The following is an 8,941-nucleotide window of genomic DNA, read 5'->3' on the forward strand; positions in this document are numbered from 1 at the left end:
CGAGGACACCTGTCGGACAATTTATAGGTTCCTTTGCAATTTTCTACGAAGTTAGAAACATGTATGAATATCAAACTTCCAAAAAAATTTGTTGCTTCCATAATTAATTACATGATATAATTAATGATGAATTGCAAATTGATAGTTGATAATAATATTTATTTTGGATATATTTGTATTGAAATATGTAAAAAAGAATTTACATATTAAAAACTTATATATATTTTTATAGAATAGTTATAAATATACCCCTATACTTTTAATATTTATACGTTTCCACATTTCTGGGGCATGTCGTTTCCTAGTGTTCGTTTCCCAGTTTCCCCTTATCGTCGTTTCCATGTCCGTGCTAGTTTCCCCTTATCGTCCTTTCCGTGTCCGTGCTACACAGTAATTAGCCACCTCAACTCTTTACGATATAATCTTCCAACTACTTTAATTTCAACCGGCTAATTAGTATAATTACTTATTTATCAAGATTATTATCTCCATATATTAACTAATTAAAAGTAGGCCAACTATCAGAAAATTAGAAAAGAATGTACACAGAGAGACATGAATAATCATATAACTAATGGGCAATGGAAGTTATCAAAAACAAAATAATAATAATACTCATTCAACTCTATTATGTGTGTATATATATATACATACCCATTGGTGCACATATTTTCATATCCTCTCAAAATATATATTCTGTCCGTAATAACATATAAATTATAAGATGACTAGAGTTTTTGGCAATATTGCGAATTACGGGGCAAGTGAGGGAGGTTTTATGTTCGAGGGCTCGGGTTTTATGTTAATGGTTGGCATGTTTGTTTTGTCCATTTCTATCATGTCTTTTCTCATATTTGCTTGCGCTGATGACGGCTCCGACGATCCCCAGAAGAAACCCCGTGGCGGTTTAATATTCTTAGTTAGTGGTGGGGGTGGTGGTGGTGGAGGTGGCGGCCGTGGTGGTGGTGGTGGCGGTGGAGGTGGCGGTGGCGGTGGGTGTTAGATATTTGTGAAAGTGAGAAACATTTATATAATTTCTATTTATCAAAATTATTTGTACATGATGCCAAATAAAGAGTTGTATTTTCTATATAGAAGAAAATTATTATTGTGAATATCATATCTAGCTATGCATCTTGATTTACTCCATTGTTGAATTGAAATAAATGGTATCTAATACAAGGTTATATTTTTCACTTTTTTTATAAGATCCTATTTTATATAATTAAAACTAAATTTAGTTGTTTTTTTTTTTTTTTTTTTTTTTTTGCCAAAATGTTTTTATTCCATTTAATACTTGTGAAAGTACAAGGGGCCTCGTTAAAAACCTTATGGGCCTACACAAGGAAAAGAGTACCCCTACAATCGGAACGGAATAAAAACGGGACAATCAAAGTCCTATACAATCGATTACAGAAAAGCCCAAAAAACGGGTTAAAAAAGAAATAAACAAAAATTACTATGCCTAATATGGAAAATCTTCGGAAATTGCTCGAGAACCCCATGTGTGGATGAAAATGCAAATACGCACAAGAACCATGTGTAAGTTGATATTCCTGCCCACCAATACAAATATTGCAATTCGACCCCTTATTAAATTGAGAAACCCACATGTCATCATTGGTCAAAATCAACTTAGGGGCGGAAATTAGCAATCCCCAACCTATCACTGATCAAAGCAGCCCGAGCCTCCACTGGAAGACTAATTTCGGTAAAATATTCTTGACTTGATTGGTGATTATACGCCCAATTAGCTAATCGATCCGCCACCGTATTCTTTTGACGAACTACGTGCTTGAATTGAAAAGAAGAATCCACTTCCTGCAAACAAAGGCGAAGAATATAGGGATAATTATCTGGAACCCCCTTATTTGGAACTTATATGGTTGGGGGTCCATTTTGTTAGTTGATTATAGCTATAGGTCCCTTGAGCAATAAATATAATATAATATAAATTAAATTATTTTTCTATTGACATTAATACCCTTAATTATTATTTATATTAAGGTAGTTAGTTATGGAAAATATGAATAAAATCCTACAATTCACTCTCACATTTAACTCCTCTCTCTCTCTCTCTTCTCCCTCACGTCTCCCCCTCCCTTTCTTTTCTCTCATTTAACTCCTCTCTCTCTCTCCTCTCAATCACGTCTCTTTCTCTCCTTTTTTTTTTCTTTTTAATTTTCTATTTTATAACAGCAAAAGTAAATAGAAAAATTACAAAATACTTGTGTCAAGTTACAACAACAAATTGCAAAATACAATTACAAACATATAAACTGCAATTTATAACAACAAAAATAAATAGCAAAATAAATATAATACGGAATCACCTACCATGTGGCAAAAATATTATTTTACAAATGTCTTTTCACAACAACATAATATGGAACTAATGATAATTTGCTCAAACATTAGAGGTTCACGTTTATTCTTTCTCGAACAATATAAAATATTTTTAAAATATAAAATATGAAATAAAAGATGATATAACAAACCAACAAACCATTTTTATTTAGGAATAAATCAGTACATTAAATACAAAATATTGTAAGATACAAATCAATAGATACAAGTTATGTTGCATTATAGTCAATGAACAAACTACAATCTATCATAATTGATTATGACTGGGTTGATGTCATAACGGACATAGTCTCGACGTCCGACTGAATTCACAACTTCCAAACGTCATCGGGGATCTTCTAGAAACATGATCGTGTCAGTAGCATCAACCTCTAATGAATCTCTTGTTTGTTTTCTTCTGGCCTATAGTTGTGGCGACAGTAAGCTACGAGTGCAACCAAAAAAGCTTCCAATTAAAATATGCACAAATTTGCATCAATGCATATTACAATCTCAAAAGGCATCATTGAATCCCTATAGAGAAATACAATGTTCGAAGTTGCAACAACGAGATGCAAAAAATACAATTACTCGCAATATGCAATACATTATTAAACGACAAAATACAAAAGAAAAAAAAAAGTCACACACACATTAACTCTAATACGAGTTTAGGAAGAGAACCAAAAAATATGTGAAACCTTTTATAGTTATTCCCAATGAAGAAAGAAAAAACTAATATTAATTTGCAATAACGAGCTGCAAATTAAAATATGCAGAACTACAAAAGTGAAAATAAAAACCGTCTAAAGGGACAACATCAACAAACTTCAATTTGCAGACAACAACATAAAAAATATAAACTTGAACAACATCAACAAAATAGTGGCAATAACAACCAAATAATAGTATGCAAATAACTATTTTCAAATGCAATTGTCAACAACAAACTGCAAAATGCAAATGGTACAGTAACAATAAGTTATTTTCAACAAGTATTTTGGTATGATAGATGAAACCATTTATTACGACACCAAACTGCAAATATTTTAGTAAAATGCAACTTACCCTATGATAACAATAAAGTCGAAATGAAATATAATATGAAAGCAAAATACGCATCATATAAGCAAAATCCAAAATAAATAGCAAAGTGCAAAATATACAAAAACAGCAAAATCAAAAGCTAGAAACCAATAACCTGTTGCTGTTTATTTTGCACTTTGCTGTTATGATGCGAAAAAACCTATAACATGTTGCAATCGACATCAAAAAAATTATGTAACAAAAACAGCAAAATCAAAAGCAAGAAACCAATAATTTTTACATAAAAACAAATATGGTAATTGAGGTCGAAGAATCAATATCAACATCTTTCGATCCATTGATCAAAATTTTCATGACAATTCGTGAATAATTCGCCATTAAAAACATAAAAGAAGAGATATAGAAGAGCAAATTACCTGTACTTTTTCCATCTTTAATCATTGTCTCTCGTTTTTTTTTTTTTGAGATTTACATCTACACGACGTCGAGAACAACGATATATTAGAAAAATCAATTTCACGATTTTTTCTTGGATTACAGTATTTGTTTCGCATAAAAAGGGAGAGAATTTTTTTGTTTCTGGGAGAGATTCAAGGATCGAGATAATCGCGGCCCTATTTTTGCTAGATGGGTTCATGGGGAATAAATTTGCTATTTATTGATTTAAGATTAAAAATTTCCTATTTTATTTAAGGGTATATTGGCCATAATTAATTGTAGGGGGTTCTAGCAAAATTGGACTTATGAGTTGGGTTAATACCTATAGAATCTAGTAATGGGGGGTCTATAGAAAATTACCCCAAGAATATATTCTAACTCCCATGTAACGACCTTGGTTTTAATTGCATTAATAGCCAACAACGAGTCACTCTCCACCGTAACATGAAGGATCCCCATGTGCCTATACATTCTTAATCCATAAACTATAGCCCAAAATTCTGCAGAGTTGTTCGTGCCATGCCCGAAAAATGAAGAATATCCAGCAACATATTCCCCCTCGAATCTCTAATAATACCGCCTCCTAAACTCATCCCACCTTTTGCCGAACCATCTGTATTAAGCGTATACTTTCCTGCCGGAGGAAATTCCCATTTGTGCCATGCCCCCCGTTTATGAGGCGGCTGCACCACCGGAAGACCAGCGGCTTGAATAAAAAGACTTTGAATCTTGGTAGAAGATTGCCTGGGACGATGCAAAGCCACCAAGTTCTGCGTGTGGTAATAAACCTTACAAATAATTTCAGCACTTGACATATCACCATCAACATATACCACCCGGCACCGAGCATTCCAAATTTCACGAAAAATGTGACATACCACCGAATTCCTAATCATCGCAAAAAGATAGAGATCGGATGGCCGCGGGACCCAAACGCACAAAACATGTTTGGGCGACTCAAACCGATCTTGGACTTGGTAAAGGGGGCCGAAGTGCTTCCAAACCCGTACCGCAATCTCTGAGTGCAAAAATAGGTGAGCAATGTCTTCCGGGCAAGGCGATTGGCAGCAAACACATCTAGAAGCCAATGGAATACCCCGATAAATTATTCGTTGATCAACCGGTAATGCATTATGAATTAACTTCCATAAAAATCCACTAGTTCGATGAGGTAAGTAAGGCTGCCAAATACGAGTTGTCCACGAGACGCGCAAACGTGGCATATTAATATGACGCCAATATTCCTTACTCGAAAATTCACCAGATTGAGTGAGGGTAAAAATCAAACGATCCGGTTTATTCATCTCTAAAGTAATCTTCTTCAACTTCTCATGCCATTCTTGTGGTATAATTTGCAGCAGGTCCGCAAATTGGGGCCAGGCTTCTGCAATTGTCAAGTTATTATCGCTTGGTAAAGGTCCGACTAACACCTCTCCTAGCCAATTATCTGTCCAAAATTTAATAGCACCACAGCCCACCAACCATTGAGTACAGTCCGCTAAGCTCTCCGCATGGCTACAAATCGACATCCATGATGGAGAGGCGGATCTCCTTGTTATATGAACTCGTTTATCACAATACTTCGCTCGAGCAAATTTGGACCATAATGAGGAATTTTGCAGCACCTTCCAGAATAGTTTACCATGTAAGCACCGCATGACTTGTTTGAGATCTTGAATACCCAAACCCCCTCCGTCAATAGGGGTACAAACCGTTTTCCACCTCACCCACTGGGTTCGCGATTCTCCACCAGAGCTCTACAAGAAGGAAGACATAAGTTGTTCTAGACGAACAAGAACAGAGGCCGGGACTTTGGAGCACGCGAATAAATCGGGATGCTTCCCATAACTGATTTAATCAACGTTAGTTTGCCCGCAAATGAGAGAAGTTTACCGTGCCACCCCTGAAGTTTACCACGAACGTTTTGTACTAAATATTCAAAGTATTCAGCCTTGGTACGACCAGAATAAATCGGTATGCCAAGATATCGAAAGGGCAGAGATTTACGACGAAAGCCTGTCAATTGTTTAATAGACTAACCCACAGATTCAGCCCACTTACCCACATACATGTGGCTTTTAGAACCATTCACCAATTGCCCTGAAGAGCGTTCGTAAGATTTTAAAACCTCCATAAGAGCTTGCATAGATTGTTGCCCTCCATTCAAGAAAATAAGTATGTCGTCCGCATACAAAAGATGAGAAACCACCTCTTCATTTCGACCAACCTTGAATGGAATAATCTGTTTCGTCACCATTTTCCGATTAAGATTGATGGTCAAAATTTGTTGTGCCAAGATGAATAAAAGAGGAGAGAGGGGATCGCCTTGCCTAACCCCGCGAGAAGATTTGAAGTTTCCGGTCAGGAGTCCGTTGATGTTAAAAGAATATGAGATGTTGCAAATATTTCGAAAATCAAATCACATGATTTATGGGAGAAATCAAACGAGCGCATGGCCTTCAAGAGAAACCTCCACTCCAATCGGTCATAAGCCTTCGCCATATCCAGTTTAATAATGATGTTCCTACCCGAACACTTTCGATCAATATCTCTCATCAACTCTTGTGCCATAACAATGTGAGTAGTCATATCTCTTCCCTGTACAAATCCAGCTTGCTCCTCAGAGATAATAAAAGGAAGAATCTTGCCTAATCGGTTCGAAGGAATTTTAGAAACAATCTTTCCCGAGAAATTACCCAAACTAATGGGTCTGAAATCGCTCATACTCCATGCATTCTCGACTTTTGGCAACAAAATAATTGTGGATAGACACATTTCCTTCAGTAAATAACCCCCGCGAAAGAAATCAACAATAAAATTTGCCAGCTCATCTTTAATAATTTCCCAACATGCTATATAAAAGTGCCCTGTGAATCCGTGATTGCCGGGAGAACTAGACGCCTTCAGTCCCTTAATAGCGTTGAGAATTTCTTCTAGATCCGGAACTCTGCAAAAAATTTCATTTAAGGAGTTACTCACCACAGTAGTAACCTCATGGAATAAAGTCTCGTTCATATGATAGTCTGACGCCTTGAAAACATTAGCGAAAAAAGATTCCGCTATAGCACCTATTTCGTTAGGATCAGTCGTAATGGATCCATCCTCTCTCTTAATTTGAATGGCCGAACGCTTGCACCGATCTTTGATGCACGCTTGGTAAAGAGCGGTGTTGCGATCCCCATCCTTCTCCCATGCAAGTCGAGCCTTGGCACTTAATATCTCCGCTTCCCAATCTTCGAGACGATTAAGATGTTTCTTAGTCTCCACAAGCTGCTCCAAAATCTCGTCATTCTAGCCCTGTTGAAGCTCATTTTTCAAGTGCTTGAATTGTTTGTTGAGAAGCTTTGATATTACTTCGTAGGTCACCAAACACTTCCCAATTCCACCGCTTAAGAACATGCCTGACATTATGCAATTTCTGCTGAAAAATATACGACGGAGACCCAAATACAGGAATAGTCCACGCCTTCATTTTTGTTTATTGCCTTATTAGCTTATTGCTTGAGTCTTGAGATTATCATTATTAGTTTGGAGGAAAAAAATCGCGTATATATTTCTTGATATAATATAACTAGCATTTTAAAACTGAAAATAATAATACATGAAAATAACAATTATAATAAAATTTAGTGGAAATTGGCTAGATGTTCTATTTCTTGAAGTTATATAGTTGGATATCCTATTTACTATGTATTGCTATTTACTATATGAATACAAGCTTAAGTCTTACCATCCAAAAAAATAATATAAGTAAAATTAAATTAATAGTATATAGTCATATAAACATAAATGCACTCAATTAATATTTATCTGAAATAATTATTTATGAAAAATGAGGGAACAAATCTCACATGTCACTCCCCATCTTCTAACTACATCACATGTGAGTCCCTCTCTTTTTCCCGCCTCTCTCGCCCCTATGTCAAGTAAATATCTCTCCCCCTCTTTCTCGATCTCAATATTTATTTGTTATTACTTATTTGTAGTGTAGATTTATAATTATTTATTTACATTTTCTAATTAACTATACTTCAGCAAACAGCAAAAAAAAAAACGCATATTTAACGTCACAAAATCCTTGTAATATGTGTATTTTACTTGTTACATTTTTTGTAGGATTACATACATATATTTGCATAATTTTTCGACATTATTTTTTATCATCCAATTTTTTAACCACCAAATTTTATATATTTCCAAGTTATAGCAACAAAATGCAAAATACAAATTGCAACAACAAAGCGAGAAATACAAAATAAAAGGATACACAAATTGCAAGATCAAAATAAATAGCAAAATAAATAAAATATGAAACTAGCTAGGCTATGTTTAAAATGTTATTTTACAAATGTCTTTACGAAACAACAATATGCAACTAATGATTCTATGTTCAAAATACACTACTCAAGTGCAATATTTCTCGAACAATATGAAAATATTTTTAAAACCCAAAATATGAAACAATTGATGATATAACAAAAACCAACAAATTAATTTTTGTCTAGTAACGAATTAGTGCATTAAACACAAAATACTGCAAGATACAAGCCAATAATTACAATTATATAATCAAAATTATTGATGTAATTGATGTTAAGATCTAATGAATAAAAGACTTTCAAATTTATTTATCCAGACTCAATCAACAAAGGTTGTTGCAAGCAGTGGTGTCTTGCAGTGTACCCAACGAAGGTTGTTGCTTTTCAGGGCTTTGTTTGCAGTTTGATTTGCTCTTGTTTTCGTCCTTTGGGAAGATGTTGAGGAGTCATTAATTTTTATCTCTCCTTTTGTTTTGACTTAATTGTTTCAACGGGCACAAAAAAAAACAATCAATAAGATTTTCAATTGCAGAGATGAACATGAAAAAACAAATTACAAACAATAACAAAAATTGCAATCAATAATTTTAAAGTAACAATAAATTGCAAACAAGGAATATTAAACAAAAAATTGCAAAGAAGAGACTTCAAATTGCAAATAAAAAACTGCAAACAAGAACATGCTGGTTCAATTATAAACAAATAGCAAATTGCAAACCAAATAAATAATAATAAACAACAGAACTAGAGAACAACAAAATGCAGACCATCATGTCTCGACAACGACAAGG

At 34.6% G+C, this 8,941-nt stretch overlaps 1 long non-coding RNA gene across 1 annotated transcript; it reads right to left on the reverse strand.

Annotated features, from left to right (window-relative positions):
- Positions 1-2,490: 2,490 nt before the first annotated feature.
- LOC148765908 (uncharacterized) lies at positions 2,491-4,180 on the reverse strand. The gene is made up of 2 exons (XR_016029053.1): positions 3,810-4,180; positions 2,491-2,791 (listed from the first exon to the last, which is right to left on the reverse strand). It is a non-coding gene; the product is annotated as an uncharacterized LOC148765908 (long non-coding RNA).
- Between the last annotated feature and the right edge of the window lie 4,761 nt (positions 4,181-8,941).

This window comes from Erythranthe guttata, chromosome 13, assembly GCF_056151865.1.
Source record: "Erythranthe guttata isolate IM_541 chromosome 13, IM_541, whole genome shotgun sequence".
In the NCBI taxonomy this organism is placed as follows: domain Eukaryota; kingdom Viridiplantae; phylum Streptophyta; class Magnoliopsida; order Lamiales; family Phrymaceae; genus Erythranthe; species Erythranthe guttata.